The sequence below is a fragment of the Schistocerca americana genome, chromosome 5 (genome assembly GCF_021461395.2).
Source record: "Schistocerca americana isolate TAMUIC-IGC-003095 chromosome 5, iqSchAmer2.1, whole genome shotgun sequence".
Classification (NCBI taxonomy): domain Eukaryota; kingdom Metazoa; phylum Arthropoda; class Insecta; order Orthoptera; family Acrididae; genus Schistocerca; species Schistocerca americana.
In genome coordinates, this window is record NC_060123.1 from 663,583,749 (window position 1) to 663,605,838 (window position 22,090).

Sequence of the window (22,090 nt, forward strand, 5' to 3'; positions counted from 1 at the left end):
CCTAATTCCCGTATATTCAGGGTAGGTAGGTGGGCGATGAGCTCTGACGTCACTTTCAATCACATCCCTGATGTGTTCGATCGGGTTTGTATCTGGCGACTTGTGGGGAGAGCATATCAACTGTAACCCACGACTGTGTTCCTCGAACAACTCCATCATACTCCTGGCCTTGTGACTTAGCGCAAGCAAGCCGCTGTGGCCGAGCGGTTCTAGGCGCTTCAGTCCGGAACCGCGCTGCTGCTACGGACGCATGTTCGAATTCTCCCTCGCGTATGGATGTGTGTGATGTCCTTAGGTTTCAGTAGTTCAAAGTCTACGGGACTGATGACCTCAGATGTTAAGTGCCATAGTGCTTAGAGCCATTTGAACCATTTGAAATTGGCGCATTATCTTGCTGAAAAATACCACTGCCATCGGGAAACATGATCGTCATGTCTGGTCTGCAACCAGTGCACGATATACTCTTTCTACGACCTCCACTGGACCCGTGGATGCCCACGTGAATGTTACCAGGAACGCAATGGAGCGGCCACAAACCTGCCTCAGTCCCACAGTACAGGTGTCGAGGAGCTGTTCCCTTGGAAGACGACGCATTCGCGCCCTCCCATCGACATGATGAAGAAGGTATGGGGATTAATCAGACCATGCAACGCTCTGCCACTGAACCAACGTCCAGTGCTGACGGTTACGTTGACGTTTCAGTCGTAGTTGCGATGTCGTGGTGTTAACATTGGCAAATGCATGGGTCGTCGACTGTGGAGGCCCATCGTTAGGAGTGTTCGGTGCACTGTGTGTTCAGACTCACTTTTACTCTGGCCAGCATTGAAGACAGTTCGCCACCTGTCCTGTTTTACCAGTCTTCCCAGCCTAGGACGTTCGACATCTCTAATGAGGGCTGCCCAACCCCACGACTTCTGGACGTGGTTTCACTTCGTTTTCGCCACATATTGAAGACACTCACCACAGCACTCTTCAGACACCTGACAAGTTTAGCAGTTTCCAAAATTCTCGCCCCGAGCCTCCGGGCCATCGCAATCTGTCCTCATTCAAACGCAGACAGAACGCGCGCCTTCCCCATTCTACACACGGACTGCACGCTCACTGATACTACATGCTCCTTGAGTGTCTCTACCAGTCATTCCTCGCCAGATGACGCTGCCGTAACCTGGACGGGTTTATATCGACAGTAGGTCTGTGGTTGGGTTGGGTTGTTTGGGGGAAGAGACCAAACAGCGAGTTCACCGGTCTCATCGGATTAGGGAAGGAAGTCGGCCGTGCCCTTTCAAAGGAACCATCCCAGCATTTGCCTGGAGCGATCTAGCGAAATCACGGAAAACCTAAATCAGGACGGCCGGACACGGGATAGGTCTGTGGTCATAGTGTTCTGGCTGATTATATTTAATATGACTGATGGAAGTAGCGTACAAATCACGTTAGGGAAGGACTTTGCCTATTATCGCTGTCTTTCATGTGCTCTCGCCTTAAACAATAGGTGCCAAACTCAACCGTAACTATCAGTCCCTTGCCATTGTAGCTGCCGTCTATCAGAGGACAAAGCGCTTCTCATTTACATTTGTAGGTTACTGCAGTTTCGTTATTTTTATTCGTGGCTAAGCAACTCTACTTGACATGCCACCTCCATATAATTATGGTGTGGATAATGACAATGTGTACCTACGAGAACGGATTAGCAGGGCTGTCCTCGAGAGTCCCCTGCGAAGATATGGTGAAATATCGGGGTTTGTGGTGCTCGCGGCTTCTCACAAAACTGAGATGGTCGCTGCCATGCTGTCCGCCCTGGTAAATGAAGAAAGTGACACCTTTACATTCAAGTAACTTGTCACTGGCATCCAATCGATACGATTCAAACTCATTTACGTGTAGGATTTGAAATTATTGTAACAAATACACAAAAACTAAGTTCGTTAAACGACTTTTTATGAAAACCAAACTTCTACTACCTTTGGGTTTCCGACACATCTTTGGCGAAGTTGTATCGGGAATTCGTATCAATACAGTTGCAAAATTTGCCTAGGTAAGTCGTAAAGTTTATTAGCGTCACCAGAAGTAACAAACTGTAACTTACCACCAATAAATTAATGTATTAGATGGAAGAAATTATCTCGTAAAATAACTAGAAACACCAGTGCCGCTTACAATACACCAACACAGAGATGAATCATGGAATGTCTACAGCAAGCTTTTCTGTGTATCAACAACACAAAGGACACTCAAAAATGTGTTGAACTTCCAGTTCTCGGGTGTCTTCCGGAGCACTGCAGTCAACCCAGTATTTTGTATAAGAGGCAATTAGAAATGAAAATTGATTATGCTTAATACTCGAGAGCAGCAGAGGAAACGTTACAAGTCGCACCTAATTTCGTACAATCCAGCAGCCTGTGGCGGTCCTAATTGGTCTTCCGTCAATTTTGAAATATCTTTATTTTGTGTTTACCGGAAAAAATGGTCTTAGAATCTTTCCGCTGCGATCAGTCACTCTCTTTATATATGGCAAAAACAGAACCTGTTGTGGTTTTACGTCCTCTTTCTCTTTCTTGCCTACAACTTTATATCTACTGACTGCGTCACGGACATTGTCGCCAATACTTTCCTCAGATAACGTATCTTTGTTTTAAAATGGTAGTATTACTGATTGAAAATGCTTTCACTAACAGCTTACTGAGAATTACCTGCTTCTGTGCAGGGAGACTGCTATGTACATTTCACTGCGTTTGCTTGGGTTTCGTTGTACTCCTACGGTGAACCAACCACAATGATTCGCTTTTTAAAGCAGTTTACGTTGTATCAAAAACTGCCTAAATTACGATTGTCTCTGAAGATGTCTCCTGCCGTTGGAGTCGAAACGTCGGACGAAAAAATACGCCTGTAAAACGTATGATTCCCAGGCAATCGATGTATTTCAAAAACATTTATGCCGTTTCACAAGAGGAAAAAATATGGAAACATGCGTGTAGCATATGTTTGGCCATAAATTCAATTGCTATGCAAAATGGTTCAAATGGCTCTGAGCACTATAGGACTTAACATCTGAGGTCATCAGTCCCCTAGAACTTAGAACTACTTAAACCTAACTAACCTAAGGACATCACACACATTCATGCCCGAGGCAGGATTCGAACCTGTGACCGTAGCGGTCACGCGGTTCCAGACTGAAGCGCCTAGAACCGCACGGTCACACCGGCCGGCAATTGCTATGCAAGCCTACAGATTGCTCTCTTGTGTTTGACCAGGAACGACGCCTCTGAAATTTCCTCTCAGTACGCTGCAGACCTTAGTCATGGTCAGAACAGTATTCTATGTAGTTGTGAGTGGATTGCTTCGGAGCTAAGTGAATACGAACGCCGGTTTGTCGGCCAGCCTGGATGTGGTTTTTAGGCGATTTTCCAGATCCCACTAGGCTGGTCCCCGTGTCCTGCCTCAGTTACACGACTCGCAGACATTTGAAAACGTTCGCACTGTTTCACGACTTACACTAGGCGCAGACAGTTGGGTTACACTAATTCCGTCCCGGGGGGGTATAGGGTGGTGACAGGAAGGACATCTGGCCACCCTCTGACACTAACATCGCTAAATCCATAGCAACATGGCAGACCCCGTATTGAAGTGGGACAAAGACGCAAGAAAATGATGATATTGGTACTGTTGCGAATGTGGTTGCCACTTGTGTTACTTCACGTCAAATCACAATGGAACCTGGCATGAGCCAGAGTAGCGTTGTTCGTGTTCTGCATCACCATAAATATCATCCTTACCATTACAGTCTCCACTAAGAATTAACTGCTACGGATTGTAAGCGTCGCATTGAATTCTGCCGATGGGTTCAATTTCAGATTCAGAGTGATGACACGTTTATTAATTTGGTTTTATTTACTGACGAGGCTACATTCACCAACCACGGAAATGTTAATTTGCATAATGTGCATTATTGGGCGACTGAAAATCCATGTTAGCTGCGGAAAGTTGCACACAAAAAAGGTGGTCGGTGAATGTATGGTGTGAGATTCTGGGGGACAGAATCATAGGCCCCTATATCACCGAAGGAAATCTTAATGGCAGTAAGTACACCACGTTACTGAAAGAAACATTAGGTCTGTTATTGGAAGAAATACCTTTAGGAACAAGGAACAGAATGTATCAACACGATGGGTGTCCGGCACATTTTTCGCTGATGGCTAGAAATGAGCTGCAGAGACAATTCCCAAATCATAGGACTGGACACGGAGGAAATGTGTCATGGCCGGCTCGTTCGCCAGACTTGACACCTCTGGATTTTTTCTTGTGAGGATTCGTAAAAGACATTGTTTATAAACACGTTCCAGCCACACCTGAAGAGATGCGAGAGAGAATTGTCAGAGCATGTGATTCGATAAGTGCCGATGTGATAAGGAATACCACTCAATCCATGATAAGAAGATTGCAGCACTGCATTGGTACCAATGGTCATCCCTTCGAACACATTCTGTAATTTCACGTTCATGCCACCTTTGTGACCTTCGTTGACCGTCAAAGAGGTAACTGTTACACATCGTTGGCTTCATCTTGATAGCCAGTATCAGAAAATATATACCGAAGTATAGCATCCCATTTAAAAAAAAACAAAGTTGACCTTCATATCTCTGAAACGACCCCACCTAACAGCAAGAAACCAACGTCATCTTATGCCCCCCATTGTCCCATGCAACTTTTGTCCCACAAATTTTTCAGCTCCTGTCATACGTTCGGAGTTATTCTTGGTGGCAATAGTTAGTAAATCACCTTGTAGATGGATGTCATCTGTAAAGCAATTATTTGTTTAGATATCAGACGTGATCTTATGAAATGTGTACACAATAAAGTATTTGTTTCTATAGGAAGAAATAAAACTTTAAAACTGCCGAAAAATCTGTTTGTTCGTTAAACATGTTTTCGGAATATATTATATTCGTAACTGCTATAATAGAACAAGCTTTCTACCATTATTTTGCGTGTAGAGTATAGCTAGGCTGTTGTGGATGTCACTTAGGTTTTGCATGTTAAAATATGTTAAGATAAGTGTTGTGAGCTATTGAGGATTTGTCACAGTGTTTGAGTATGAAATCATCTGTCTGAAAACATGACAATCTGGATTCCATCCATGTTGGGAAGAAGAGATTGCTACACCAGGCAGATTATTATCGGCTACCACACGAACTGACAACTTGCACCTGGTGACAAGGTAATGTATTGGTTTCGATGCATCAGTTAAAATTTATTTCACGTTACTGTCTTCATTAATGTAGGAGACATAGTCTTGTGGAATTACATGAAAGTTTGAGAAAACAGGTGCTAGTCCGTCACTGGGTGACGGATTCCGCGGCGTTCCGACAGCGGATACGCGAAGAGGCGCCTGCTCCATCTCTGACTAGGTCCGTATTCGTAGCAGTTATTGCTTAGTATCAGCTGTTCAGCAGTAGGTTGTGCTTCGGATGGATTGCAAAAAATGGTTGAAGTGGCTCTGAGCACTATGGGACTTAACTTCTGAGGTCATCAGTCCCCTAGAACTTAGAACTACTTAGACCTAACTAACCTAAGGACATCACACACATCCATGCCCGAGGCAGGATTCGAACCTGCGATCGTAGCGGTCGCGCGGTTCCAGACTGTAGCGCCTAGAACCGTTCGGCCGTCCCGGCCGGCGATGGATTGCAACAAGTGTTTGTGCCACATGTGAGATGGGGTGATTTCTTCGGTTGGAGTTCGCATGAATGGTGACGACGGATACAGGGAGGCAGTATTGCATTCAGCGCTAATCGTTCTCTGCGGGTGGTGTGTGGGAACCGAAGGGTTTTCACCGTGGAGCGAGTCTCAAACCCTTGGCCTCGGCTTACGGAAAAACCCACACAGTTGCTCAGAATGCCATGTGGCAATTGGCGAAGTGCATTTACGTTCTTGAAAGGTATTATACGAATTTCACCAACACATTGGAAACCTGTTGAACCTGATGACCCTAAATTTTATTAAACTTAAACGAGTTCTGAGTGAATCGCTAAAGACCCATCTTATTCTAACGCTCCTGGTCGGGCTTTGGGCCATTTAAAAATAAAATTAAGTGATGTTGTTGTTACATTGAAAAGGTGTGTCCCACAATGCCATGTGGCGCTTTGCCAGTTAAATTCATATTCTGCGACTAACTGCACTAGAGCATATTAATATGTTTTCACATTGATATCTAATGTGATGACACTAATCTCGTTATTCTGTGTAACCTGTTTTAAGATGTATTTTTTTAGGAGCTCATTAAGTTTTTTTAACGGCTGTGGACCAAAAGCGTCACTTATAATTGAAGTGAGTCTTCATATTATATGACATGAATTATTTAAGGAGCTCAAAACTGCTCCTGTCAGAGCAAAAAGAGGCGGATATGCTTCTCTTCAAAAAAGTGGGGAACCAGCTGCTTCAACCCTCATTCTGCCTTCCTCATCAAACATTTTGCCCTGTGAACGTATTCCCGCTCTTTTAACACAGAACATTTCAAATCCCTTTACTTAGTCTCTTTCTGTAGTGTAGCCCTCATAGCATCTCCCTCTCACTGTCATTTTCTATACTTGTCTCTGTCCCATTATCTCCTTTTTCTGCCATTGCCGTTTTCTCCTGTCTGTCACTCCCAGTGTTACTGTCTTCATCCTTTTTTCTCGCTCTTCTTTGCCACTGTCTCCTTCGCTGACACTTACTGCGTCCCACTGCCATTGTCTTTGTCCCATTCTTTTTCTCTACCGTTATCACTGTCTCTTTGCTTCTCGCTTACAGTATGCTATCTTTCTGTTCAACCACCATTGTTCCCTCTCCACAAATGTCCTTGGGGCTGGTGTGTTCGGGGTTTTGAGCCCTAGGGCGGGAAAATTTAACGCATGGGTGTATAGGATGGGGAAAGTGGGCAAATTTTTCATTTTAAAGCTCGCCGGTCTGGGGGCGGGTCAAGACTGACCAAGCCTACGTATATTCTCCACTCATCTACATTTTTCATTTCCACTGTCTCCTCTCACTTTTGCCCCCACTACTTCTATCTCCACTAAATTTTCTCTCTCTTCTATTACCAGTGTCTCTCTCTGACCATCAATATCTCCTCTTTCTTCAACTCCCAACGCTTTTGTAGCCTTCCACCATTTTTTTCTCTTTCACTGCTACCTTCTCTCTCCCACCATCATCCTATCCTCTCACCTTCTCTTCCATTGGTAGTGTCTCCTTCTATTCCACCCTTGCTGTCTCCCTCCTATTCTCTTTCAGCATGAAAAGGCGCTCTGCATGCTGAACGTTTTTATGAGGAAAGCGGAATGATAATTGAAGGAGCTGGTTTCCAACTTGGCTGTCAGTCTTTTAAAGAGGAGCATATTCACCATTTTTCGTGCTCCGACAGGGCCACTTTTCAGCTGGTTCACTTCTTCTTCCTGTTATAGCAAGGAATATTGCTTATGTAAAACGAATTCTGTAGGTCTCTACATCTACATCCATACCTCGCAAACCACCTGACGGTGTGTGATGGAGCTTACCTTGAGTACCTCTACCGGTTCTCCCTTCTATTCCAGTCTCATATTGTGCGTGGAAAGAAAGATTGTCGGTTTGCCTCTGTGTGGGCTCTAATCTCTCTGATTTTATCCTCTTCGCGAGATATACGTAGGAGGGAGCTATAATCTGCTTGACTCCTCGGTGAAGATATGTCCTCGAAACTTCAACCAAAGCCAGTATCGAGCTACTGAGCGCCTCTCTTGCAGAGTCTTCCACTGGAGTTTATCTATGATCTCCGTAATGCTTTCGCGATTACTAAATGATCCTGTAACGAAGCGCGCTGCTCTCCTTTGGATCTTCTCCATCTCTTCTATCAACCCTATCTGGTACAGATCCCACACCGGTGGGCAGTATTCAAGCAGTGGGCGAACAAGTGTACTGCAACCTACTTCCTTTGTTTTCGGACTGCATTTCCCTAGGATTCTTCCAATGAATCTCAGCTAGCATCTGCTTTACCGACGGTTAACTTTATATGGTAATTCCATTTTAAATCATTTCTAATGCCTACTCCCAAATAATTTATGGAATTTTCCGCTTCCAGTTGCTGACCTGCTATATTGTAGCTAAATGACAAATGATCTTTCTTTCTATGTATTCGGAGCACATTGCACTTGTCTACATTGAGATTCAATTGCCATTCCCTGCACCATGCGTCAATTCGTTGCAGATCCTCCTGCATTTCAGTACAGTTTTCCATTGTTACAACCTCTCGGTATACTACAGCATCATCTTCAAAAAGCCTCAGTGAACTTTCGATGTTATCATCAAGGTCATTTATATATATTGTGAATAACAACGGTCTTACGACACTCCACTGCGGCACACCTGAATTGACTCTTACTTCGGAAGAGTTCTCTCCATTGAGAATAGCAGGCTGCGCTCTGTTATCTAGGAACTCTTCAATCCAGTCACACAATTGGTCTGATAGTCCATAAGCTCTTACTTTGTTCATTAAACAACTGTGGGGAACTGTATCAAACGCCTTGCGGAAGTCAATAAACACGGCGTCTACCTGGGAACCCGTGTCTATGGCCCTCCGGGTCTCCTGGACGAATAGCTCGAGCTGGGTTTCACACGATCGTCTTTTTCAAAACCCATGCTGATTCCTACAGAGTAGATTTGTAGTCTCCAGAAAAGTCATTATACTCGAACATAACACGTGTTCGAAAATTCTACAGCAGCTCAGTACAGTACAGTTTTGACGGTTTATTTGTATACTTTGACACATTTAAATACTTTGACACATGTAAACAGCGAATAAGTACGCATAATATAAGGTTAACACAGAATCGTAACCCATCCAACGGGAGTTCACTTTACATTACTTTAGATAAAAATGCGCAACAGTTGTAGGTACACCTACAATAAACAACAAACGCGATATTTGATTTGCAAGCTCAAAAATTTTCGTATGACAAAATCCTGTAATTGTTTGTAAGGTGTCGCCAGGTGGCAATATCGAACAATTTCCAGGGCAAAGTAGCCTGCACAGGAGTGAGGCGCCAATTATACGTACAGAGACGGCGCATCATAAAGTTTGATTGGTACAAAAATGGCGACTAAAAACGTAGTTTGCTATTACTCCAGAACCCCTGTAATTTGTTCACTATGTCAGTTACAATTACATTTTCACCTCAGACCAGATATTACTGCATATTTCACGCGTGTAACTACGGTAACCTTGAACTCTGGATCTCGGTAACGGCTAATGTTGATAAAAAAAGTTTCAAGGCTCACGGAGAACACTAGTTTAAGAACATATGGTAAACATTTTGACGATATGCAATGAACAGAAGTCATGGAAATGCCTATCCCCACAACTGGTACTTTTCGTACCCATATTCTATGGTTTTTAGGGATTTTCTCAGGAACCGCCTATAAACAAACAGTGCTTTAACAAGACGCATAAGGTCCACCCTAGACCACAGCTAAGCAACTGATCTGTTGACTTTGATAGCAATAGAACCCAAGATACAACCCATTGAAAAACGCACTTCCGCACTCGTCGTTCTGGAACTGTACAACTGTGTGCCGAGTATTATTTATTGACGTAAGTTTACATCGCGCTTGTATACTAAAGAGTGGGGGTGTACGAATGTCATTTTCATTGGTAATAGGCGTTTTAGCAACTGTGTGCGTATGTCCTCTTTTCAGTGAGGATCTGAACTTCATTTGTAACTTCGTTCTCTTATGATTTAGGGCCCGGATTTTAATTGCCTAAAATACAGTGAAGTATGCAAGCATTTATGACCTAAAACTTACATAAATATGACCTTAAAAAATAAAATATGACGTAATAGAAGTTTATTTAAAGCATTCTTGTTTGTTTATTTAATTTTCTATTCATCATAAAGTAATACAAAATTCACTTCTCAAAATATTGTAAGTACAGTTCTTTCTTTCTGTAGGGTTTTGAATGTCTGAATGTTTTATTTTCTAAACACAAAGTACAGTGAAAAGATCATCTATCGAAACACAAAAACAATGTTTTTATTTATACATCGTATTTAAAGCGTTTCACATTATTTAATACCGTATGTCAGATTTCAGTATCTACAAAGTTGCACTGGATCACAAGGCGCATTTTCAGGTTTTCCATTGTCAAAGATCTACGATTGTCGCTGATGATAGTTTTGTACCTGGAAAAGCTCCCCTCCACTTCACAAGACGTCACTGGAGCGTATTTGAAGGCAACCAGGTCACTGGAGTTCAGCTCTGTTTCAGTATCTTCAATTGTTGTGGCATTCCCTGAAAGACATGTCACTAATTTTGCACAGTGTAGAATATCCAGGATTCTGTTGGAGAACACTTTGCAATTTGGTTTCACTTTGTCAGCCACATGACGACAAGCTCGACCCAACTCACTCTGTACATGTTGCACAATACTCAGGGCCTCACATAGCTGAGTACCAACAGCTTCCAGTCGTTTGATGGCTTTTGATATCACTGAAACATTGGCGTTGATGTCTGCCAAGTTTCGAGACAATGTATCTGTAAAACCTCCTTTCACAATTTTGATAGCACTTGATTCATCGCTATCAAGCTCACAGAACATTGTCTTTATTTGGGTGTAGTTGGTGCAGTAATACTCAGCAGCATTCAGCCAAGACCTCCATCGTGTAAGAACAGTTTCAGGTGGGAGGGGCGTTGAAGGTGCTTGTTCCTTGAATTTCTGCACCCGTAGCGGAGCCTTCAAATAGATTTTCTTGCCACAGGAAATTAATTTGTCCACGTCAGGGTAATTTGATCGCACCTCTTCGGCAACTCTGTGCAACGCATGTGCAAGGCAAGTGGCGTACACCATACTGGGGTAGAGAATCTGAAGCCCTTTGGCTGCTGTAGCCATATATGAAGTACCATCCGTTACAAGCAGAAAACATTGTCTCTTTTCACACCATCCGGCCACAGTAGATTCACAGAGTTGTTAAACAAAATAGCAATCGTCGAATTGTTTACTCTATCGAGAGCTTCACACCTTAGTAGGAACATATCTCCAAGGCCATCAACTTTTAGAACAACAACAACAACATTTGCAATATATCGCCCACTAATATCCTTAGTTTCATCTATCCACAGGCAGATCTTTTGCTCAGCAATAGTAATTCGTATTTTGTTGAGCACATCATTGTAGCATGCGGATAAATACACTCCTGGAAATGGAAAAAAGAACACATTGACACCGGTGTGTCAGACCCACCACACTTGCTCCCGACACTGCGAGAGGGCTGTACAAGCAATGATCACACGCACGGCACAGCGGACACACCAGGAACCGCGGTGTTGGCCGTCGAATGGCGCTAGCTGCGCAGCATTTGTGCACCACCGCCGTCAGTGTCAGCCAGTTTGCCGTGGCATACGGAGCTCCATCGCAGTCTTTAACACTGGTAGCATGCCGCGACAGCGTGGACGTGAACCGTATGTGCAGTTGACGGACTTTGAGCGAGGGCGTATAGTGGGCATGCGGGAGGCCGGGTGGACGTACCGCCGAATTGCTCAACACGTGGGGCGTGAGGTCTCCACAGTACATCGATGTTGTCGCCAGTGGTCGGCGGAAGGTGCACGTGCCCGTCGACCTGGGACCGGACCGCAGCGACGCACGGATGCACGCCAAGACCGTAGGATCCTACGCAGTGCCGTAGGGGACCGCACCGCCACTTCCCAGCAAATTAGGGACACTGTTGCTCCTGGGGTATCGGCGAGGACCATTCGCAACCGTCTCCATGAAGCTGGGCTACGGTCCCGCACACCGTTAGGCCGTCTTCCGCTCACGCCCCAACATCGTGCAGCCCGCCTCCAGTGCTGTCGCGACAGGCGTGAATGGAGGGACGAATGGAGACGTGTCGTCTTCAGCGATGAGAGTCGCTTCTGCCTTGGTGCCAATAATGGTCGTATGCGTGTTTGGCGCCGTGCAGGTGAGCGCCACAATCAGGACTGCATACGACCGAGGCACACAGAGCCAACACCCGGCATCATGGTGTGGGGAGCGATCTCCTACACTGGCCGTACACCACTGGTGATCGTCGAGGGGACACTGAATAGTGCACGGTACATCCAAACCGTCATCGAACCCATCGTTCTACCATTCCTAGACCGGCAAGGGAACTTGCACGTCCGCATGTATCCCGTGCCACCCAACGTGCTCTAGAAGGTGTAAGTCAACTACCCTGGCCAGCAAGATCTCCGGATCTGTCCCCCATTGAGCATGTTTGGGACTGGATGAAGCGTCGTCTCACGCGGTCTGCACGTCCAGCACGAACGCTGGTCCAACTGAGGCGCCAGGTGGAAATGGCATGGCAAGCCGTTCCACAGGACTACATCCAGCATCTCTACAATCGTCTCCATGGGAGAATAGCAGCCTGCATTGCTGCGAAAGGTGGATATACACTGTACTAGTGCCGACATTGTGTATGCTCTGTTGCCTGTGTCTATGTGCCTGTGGTTCTGTCAGTGTGATCATGTGATGTATTTGACCCCAGGAATGTGTCAATAAAGTCTCCCCTTCCTGGGACAATGAATTCACGGTGTTCTTATTTCAATTTCCAGGAGTGTAGTTCTTTCTCAGTGTAGATTCATCTGGAACTGGATGTGTTGAGTACTTCTCCAAGAACCGTCTGAAGCGTGGATTCTTCAGCTTTTCCAATGGGATGTTGCAGGACATCATCATCTCATTCAAATCCTTGCAGAATGATGCACGGTTGACGATAGACCTGTCTGTTCAAATAACAGCGTTTGCCTGCTGTTATTTTCAGCCCTTCGTTTCACACAGCTGCTGTGTTTAGCGGTATTACAGTGTTGTTGTGCATTAAAGCGCTTTTCTGCACTAACTTTAACTTACACAGTTTACGAAATAATATTTTCCCATCAGTACTAAAGAACTTATCTCCAAATTCTCGAACATATCCTCGTAACTTCACGCTGTCGGAGCATTTTGCTTTAGGCATGTTGAACAAGGCAAAGGCTGTATTCAAACTGGTTACTAGGCACACCTGTGCGACTGCGATGATTATTACGACAGAAACCGCCTTTTTTGGCTCTGAGAGCGAAATGACTGTTGTGGTACACCGATTTTCTGCTACGGTACTGAGAAGTAAAACTGTGTACTAATTTATCTGTTTATCTTTCATAATAAAAATGGTTCAAATGGCTCTGAGCACTATGCGACTTAACTTCTGAGGTCATCAGTCGCCTAGAACTTAGAACTAATTAAACGTAACCTAACCTAAGGACATCACACACATCCATGCCCGAGGCAGGATTCGAACCTGCGACCGTAGCGATGGTTCGGCTCCAGACTGTAGCGCCTAGAACCGCTCGGGCACTCCGGCCGGCATCTTTCATAATAGCACGTTAAATATTGTCTCATGAGGAACATATTCATTTTCTTATTCGTGTGTCCCGTAAGATAGAAGAAAAACGTTATATGCATTTATGGCAAAAGTTGACGGAAATATGACCAATTATATTAAAAGTTAGCCGCAATACGACCTATTACTAAAATTTGTTGAAATATGACTTTATATGCACAATCAAAATACATTTCTCGACACTAAAATGTCTAAATTTGTGTATAAATTGTTCTAAAATTCACCCTATAGTTCAGAAAAAAATATGACTTGTGATAAAAATCCGGGCCCTACTTATGACGTAGTAGTTTGAGGTGTAGTATAGGTTGCTTTCGAAACTGAATTAAGAAATTATATAATCATGTGTGAGAAGTTATTTTGCAATGCTGCACCTAGCCACTAGATCGGCGTGCTTATTTCAGAAAAGGACATTGTTCTTTCATGGCTGAAATTTTTTATTTGTTAATTGTAAAAGTTATTTAGTGTAATTTGAAATTATTGTCACGTCATTTGTTCGATGTAGAGATGGGCAAACTGAAACACGTAACTGTTTCGAAACAAATGAAACAGTACAATGTAATGTTTCGATACGCTGTTTCGAAACAGTGAAACAGTTTGTGTTTTGTAATCTAATAAACCTACACATTTTATCATCTTGAATGTCTACTCTATAAGTATGTCCATATAAACACAAATGAGGTGCGAGAGCGCTAATCATATCGCAGAAAACATGAAACTATCACTTAGGCGTCTTGGCACTTTCGTATTTCCTACAGCAAATGCGCTGCATCCGTGTCGTGTGACTTCCATACTTTTCAATTGGCTGAGGACAGCCATAGCTGAAGACAAGAACTACCACAAACGGAACTGGAAGTGGGAGCAAACTGCAGAAACAACGGATACGCTACTGGGATTCCCATATTATGTTAGTATGGGTAATATACCCATCCTGCTAATTTCCATTCACACAAAGGGAATCATTGTGGATAATAGGCACAGTGACTATAGACTCACAAATAACGCCAAATAATTCGAATAAATAACAAAGTATAACAGAAAAAATTTTTGTTTTTCAAGGGTTTTCGAACCGTTACTATAAATTCACCATGCTTCCCAGCCTTTCCTGTTCACCATTACACTATCAGTGATACGTCAAATAGATTGCTTGCAATTATACCTACATCAAATTTATGTATATATCTAATAACTGTCACGCTACGCCTTTTTTTATTCAAAATGTTGTACGCTTATTTGCGTTTCTTATGTGATTACTGTACATGAACAGAGAAGCGTATGTTATAAAAAAGTGTAATTTAACTGAATGATTTTCACATATTTATTATTTTGAACGTGAATAGTATGCGTTGTTTTATTGTTTGGTTAGTGTTTATAAAGCAGATGTTACGCCATTTCGTAATAGGACAGTCAGCTAGAAACGAAGCTTTATTTTCGGATATCTTCAGCTTCACGCTATTGCTTGTCAAAAAGATTTCGACACTCTTGAAAGTGTTTCATGAAGTGTTATGTTGTATTTCAGTACCTGTGCCAAGCCCGAATCTCGTCCGACACAGAGCGGAATGAAACATCACTGTTTCGATACAAGCACAGGTGGACTGAAACAGTCTTATTTTGAAACAACGATACAGTTTCTGTGTCTGGCTCGAGATCGAATCTGGTCCGTTTATCCGAGACAGGGACGGAATGAAACACCACTGTTTCGAAACAATGAACCACAGCCGTTCCGAAACACTGAAACAGTTCCACGTATCGATACACTGTATCGAAACATAGAAACAGTGGCCAAGTCTAGTTCGATGTTAAATATTGATTTTGCTGTTCTTTCAGGTCATAATTCTCTAAATTATTTGAAGTTGGTTTTTTAAGTTTTAACTAACTTGCTTATAGGTTATACCTATGGAAAGCAAATAAAATTTGTGGAAGAATTTTATATTTTGTGGCCTAGTATCGTGACGCTGCCTGCTCCGTGCATAGCTATCACTCCAACAACAACAGCGTGTTATGGGAAGCCAAGACGATTAGCAGGAGGTCAGAAGCGACCGTCCGTTAGCGAAGGGCGTCGCACGGAAACGAAAGCGGAGCAGCTACGTCGGGTGGTGGCGCTGGTATTTAAAGCAGTCGGGCGCGCGCCCGTGATGGATACACGTAATTGACCGTGTCAGGGGGTAGCGCTCGTAATTCAATAGGGCGGCGGCCGCTAACAAGCGTAAAATGAGAATTTATCCGCCGCTAAACAACAATGGCGGGGGACTCGGGAAGAGCTGCGGTGGGGCGCGGCGCGACTTAAGGCCAACCGGCGGTGTTCCACGCTGTGGGCTGCGGCAGTGACAAATGCTCCTGCTAGACCACTATGCACTGCCTGCGCTAACTGCAGCACTACTACTTAACCCGGGAAATAGATGAGGTGAGAAGGAAAGCAGAGAAAAAGACGGAAGGACACTCTTTAGCGGCTCATATCCGGAAATACACTGACGGAAAAAAAGATCGCAGCATCAAAAAATATTTAATGTGGAGTAGTGAATTTTCGCTAATTCATTTGCCTATGTATGTACTGAAGTGATTAACACTCCAAGATCACAGGTTAATGTAACTGCTAAGTAAGCCATTGTAAGTGTGGAAATTCTGGTATGTTAATAACCGGTGTATCCGCCAGAATGTTGAATGCAAGCATGCAAACGTCCATGCATTGTCTTGTACAGGTGTCGGATGTCATTTTGTGGGTTGTACTTGGTCGTTCAATACAGGGCCAGTTAATGCTGTTTGTGTATAACGCTGGAATTTTGAGGTCATCAGTCCCCTAAACGTAGAGCTACTTAAACCTAACTAACCTAAGGACATCACACACATCCATGCCCGACGCAGGACTCGATCCTGCGAGTTGAGTGTTTACGGAAAAAGTTCAAGGCAATCGTAAAATGCGTTTTAGACAGATACGTGCCAAGTAAAACTGTGAGGGACGGGGAAAACCCACCGTGGTTCAACAACAAAGTTAGGAAACTACTGCGAAAGCAAAGAGAGCTTCACTGCAAGTTTAAACGCAGCCAAAACCTCTCAGACAAACAAAATCTAAACGATGTCAAAGTTAGCGTAAGGAGGGCTATGCGTGAAGCGTTCAGTGAATTCGAAACTAAAATTCTATGTACCGACTTGACAGAAAATCCTAGCAAGTTCTGGTCTTACGTTAAATCAGTAAGTGGATCGAAATAGGATATCCAGACACTCTGAGGTGATGATGGCATTGAAACAGAGGATGACACGCGTAAAGCTGAAATACTAAACACCTTTTTCCAAAGCTGTTTCACAGAGGAAGACCGCACTGTAGTTCCTTCTCTAAATCCTCGCACGAACGAAAAAATGGCTGACATCGAAATAAGTGTCCAAGGAATAGAAAAGCAACTGAAATCACTCAACAGAGGAAAGTCCACTGGACCTGACGGGATACCAATTCGATTCTACACAGAGTACGCGAAAGAACTTGCCCCCCTTCTAACAGCCGTGTACCGCAACTCTCTAGAGGAACGGAAGGTTCCCAATGATTGGAAAAGAGCACAGGTAGTCCCAGTTTTCAAGAAGGGTCGTCGAGCAGGTGCGCAAAACTATAGGCCTATATCTCTGACACCGATCTGTTGTAGAATTTTAGAACATGTTTTTTGCTCGCGTATCAAGTCATTTCTGGAAACCCTGAATCTACTCTTTAGGAACCAACATGGATTCCGGATATAGCGATCATGTGAGACCCAACACGCTTTATTTGTTCATGAGACCCAGAAAATATTAGATACAGGCTCCCAGGTAGATGCCATTTTCCTCGACTTCCGGAAGGCGTTCGATACGGATCCGTACTGCCACCTGATAAACAAAGTAAGAGCCTACGGAATATCAGACCAGCTGTGTGGCTAGATTGAAGAGTTTTTAGCAAACAGAACACAACATGGCGTTCTCAATGGAGAGACGTCTACAGACGTTAAAGTAACCTCTGGCGTGACACAGGGGAGTCTTATGGGACCATAAATAAATGACCTAGCAGATGGTGTCGGAAGTTCCATACGGCTTTCGCGGATGATGCTGTAGTATACAGAGAAGTTGCAGCATAAGAAAATTGCAGCGAAATGCAGGAAGATCTGCAGCGGATAGGCACTTGGTGCAAGGAGTGGCAACTGACCCTTAACATAGACAAATGTAATGTATTGCGAATACATAGATAATTTTAAGATTATATGATAGCGGAACAAACACTGGTAGCAGTTACTTCTGTAAAATATCTGGGAGTATGCGTACGGAACGATTTGAAGTGGAATGATCATATAAAATTAATTGTTGGTAAGGCGGGTGCCAGGTTGAGATTCATCGGGAGAGTCCTTAGAAAATGTAGTCCATCAACAAAGCAGGTGGCTTACAAAACACTCGTTCGACCTATACTTGAGTATTGCTCATCAGTGTGGGATCCGTACCAGATCGGGTTGACGGAGGAGATAGAGAAGATCCAAAGAAGAGCGGCGCGTTTCGTCACAGGGTTATTTGGTAACCGTGATAGCGTTACGGAGATGTTTAGCAAACTCAAGTGGCAGACTCTGCAAGAGAAGCACTCTGCATCGCGGTGTAGCTTGCTGTCCAGGTTTCGAGAGGGTGCGTTTCTGGATGAGGTATCGAATATATTGCTTCCCCCTACTTATACCTCCCGAGGAGATCACGAATGTAAAATTAGAGAGATTCGAGCGCGCACGGAGGCTTTCAGACAGTCGTTCTTCCCGCGAACCATACGCGACTGGAACTGGAAAGGGAGGTAATGACAGTGGCACGTGACGGACGGGGTGGCCGAGCGGTTCTAGGCGCTACAGTCTGGAACCGCGCGACTGCTACGGTCGCAGGTTCGAATCCTGCCTCGGGCATGGATGTATGTGATGTCCTTAGGTTAGTTAGGTTTAAGTAGTTCTAGGGGACTGATGACCACATAAATTAAGTCCCATAGTGCTCAGAGCCATTTGAACCATTTATTTTTTTTCTTTGTGACAGTGGCACGTAAAGTGCCCTCCGCCACACACCGTTGGGTGGCTTGCGGAGTATCAATGTAGATGAAGATGTAGCAGCAGCGCGGTTCCAGAATGAAGCGCCTGAAACCTCTCGGCCACAGCGGCCGGCTGATAGTGTTTCATATGCGCTCAAATGGAGGCAAAACTGGTAACTGAGGAGATCAAGGCAACATGTCGACAGTCTGTAGAGAGTGTTAAGTTACAACAGCGGTATGAGGGCGAGCCTGTTGGAAAGACCACCTGGAATGCTGCTCATGAATGGCACCATAACTCGTCTGGAGTACAGATTTTCAGTCACTGTGCATTGGATAACCACGAAAGTGCTCCTGCTGTCATACGAAATCGCACCCCTGCCCATAACTCCAGCTGTAGGTCCAGGGTGTCCAACATGGTGACAGGTGACAGGTGGGTTGGAAGCCCACAACTGGCCTCCTTCTAGCCAACACACGGCTATCACTGGCACCGAGTCAGAACCACCTTTCATCAGAAACCACAAGAGACCTCCATCGTGGCCTCCAGTGGGCACTCTGACACCACGGAAGTCGCAAATGGCGGTGGTTTGGAGTCAGTGGAATGCGCACTAAAGGCCGTCTGGCTCGGAGGTGTCCTTCAACTAACCGACTTGTTACAGTTCGTTGTATCATTGTAGCGCCAGTCACTGCTGAAATAGCTGCTCCGAATGCAATACGATGCGCTACAGCCAGACGCCGAACACGGTGATCTTCGCTTTCGGTAGCGCCATGAGACCATTGGGAGCCCGGTCATGTTGCGACCGTTGATTCTCGTGACCACCGCTGCCAGCAGTGCTGTACAGTGGCTGCATCCCTACTTCTTTCTGCAGAAGGAACATCCAGCTTCTCGTAACACTATTACACGACCTCATTCAAACTCGGCGAGTTGTTGATAATGGGGTCTTTGTCGCTTTAAAGGCATTCTTGACTAACATCGACTCACCACTTCCAATCTTGAAGATACCTAACGTTACAGCGTGTATTGAAAGCAAACCCGATTTTCACCATCATATTGGAGCTACTAGCGTCACGTAGCTGGCTCTTTCGAAATTTGAATAGATATCATCTTTCAGAAAACACCTACCAACTTTCGTTTATGTCGCACAGCTCCTCCTTGATGTTGCGATATTTTTCGATCAGTGCATCTCTTGTTATGGTTTGGGGCACATGACAGTATGGCCATTAGCATCTTCCGTTATTTAATTAAATAACATTGTTATTGAACTAAATGGAAGCTACACTCCTAAAAATCAGCGCTCCTGTGCTATTAATATTTGTCTCCAGCTTATTGGGACATCGACAGGAAACTGACTATCGTCCAGAAGATAATGTCACTTCTGCTTCGGAAGAATGGTCGCTTGGCTTGTTATTAATGCGTGACTCACATTGAATCTCATTCATTTACTGTTATGAGGAGCATTTGTAGGAAGGACGAGCGGCACAATATTGTTTTCATTATCCAATGGTACGTTTCTGATCCATCTTCCATCCTGTAAACTCTCCTGAATCATTGGATGGAAGACAGTTTCGAGGAACCAGAGAATCAAAAATTGTATGCATGAGCTATGGCACCGTCGTACCGAGCGAGGTGGCGCAGTGGTTAGCATACTGGACTCGCACTCGGGAGGACGACTGTTCAAACACGCCTCCGGTCATCTTGATTTAAGTTTTCCGTGATTTCCCTAAATCGCGCCAGAGAAATGCAGGGATGGTTCCTTTGAAACGGCACGATCGACTTCCTTCCCTAATCCAATGGGACAGATGACCTCGCCTTTTGGTTCCTTCCCCCGAGTCAGCCAACGATCCTTGCAATATGCTGTTAGCTATGGGGCTAGAGGTAAACGCAGGGTGTGTCAGCGAAGTGTGATCAGTTTAAAAAAATGGTTCAAATGGCTCTGAGCACTATGGGACTTAACATCTGAGGTCATCAGTCCCCTAGAACTACTTAAACCTGACTAACCCAAGGACATCACACACATGCATGCCGGAGGCAGGATTCGAACCTGCGACCGTATCGGTCGCGCGGTTCCAGACTGTAGCGCCTAGAACCGCTCGGCCACCCCAGCCGGCAATGTGATCAGTTTCAACCTCACTGTCCAGCAGCTGGCAGTGGGCATTGATACCAAATCTCCACTCACCCCTTCACGAGGATGGGCTCGCGGAAATACTCCAAGAACAGACACTGTACTTTTGATTGGCGCTTCGCACGTTTAGCTGGTATCCTTTTTGAGCTTACTGATTTTGTTTGGATTTAGGCATTGAGTGAATATTTCATCATGTAGCTGCTTTCACTCGGTTTTCTTTTAGAGCTAAAATTCAATAATTGCTTTCCAGTGACTTTTACGGTTGTGTTTAATCAATTTTCACTTGCAGAATACCTTTTGGTGAGCCAGGCTTTGTCCGTGACAATATACACCTATATTATTTTTAGTGTTTCGTGCATCAGTTTATTCCTGGATTGAAAACGTGTTCGTTCATGAAACTTTTAAACATCTTTTCTTTCGAGATTCGTGTGATTTTAAGGGGCCCCGGAAAGGCTCAAAATCATGAAAAGTTCAATTTTTACTTTTTTGCGTTTTCTGAATCCGCAGACTATTACCTTTTAATAGATATATAATTTATTCAATTCCGAAGACTACAACTATTTTTAAATTTTTTTTGAAGTGTGTTCTACATGGGCGTGACCCACTGTGGCGCTGTTAAATTGCTGTCAGATGGTGTTATTATTAACGTCCGTGTTCATCAGGTACATTTTAGTGATGTGAGATAAAGTATGTGTTGTGGCTAACCTGTGATGGTTCAATATATATCGCTGGTGTGATTGTCGATTGTTTCATCTTTATTTACTCTGTCGTTATCTCGAAAATATTCGTAATTAATTCTGTTTCTTGAGTCTCTGTTTTGTTGAAGTATAATAATGAGTAAAAGTAAAGTTATTAGAAACCCTCTGAAGGCTTTTCAGAAAAGGAGAAATGTTGGAAAGCCAAAGGTATGTGTTATTACTGTAAACAATAAAGACGATAACCAAGTGAGTGAACCTAACCTCTCAAGTACACCTACCCATAGCAGTCAAAGTGGGAAAGAAAATACTTCACAGAAGAAGCTTGGTTCAATGAGTGAAAACTATGAATGTTTTATGGGCGAATCGGATGTGAATGAAATATTTGATATGTCGGTTCTCAAAGGAATTTTTTCAAACTGTGTAAGATGTATTCATTGTAGTGAAGTTGGTCTGGAACTCTCCATAATGGCTGGTTCAAATGGCTCTGAGCACTACGGGACTTAACATCTGTGGTCATCAGTCCCCTAGAACTTAGAACTACTTAAACCTAACTAACCTAAGTACATCACACACATCCATGCCCGAGGCAGGATTCGAACCTGCGACCGTAGCAGTCGCGCGGTTCCGGACTAAACTCTCCATAATAAAGCACGTAGGACTTGCTAGTGAAATACAACTGAAATGTGATAAGTGTTCATACATGACCACCTTTTGGAACAGTGTTGCAGTAACTGCAACTGAAGAAAATGGTAGCAAAATCTACGAACACAACAACGAGCGATGCTTGCTTTAGACAAGGAACGCCTTCGGGCTGCAGACAGGACTGTAAAGAGTCTAGAAATACAAGCAAGAGTAAACAGGAGG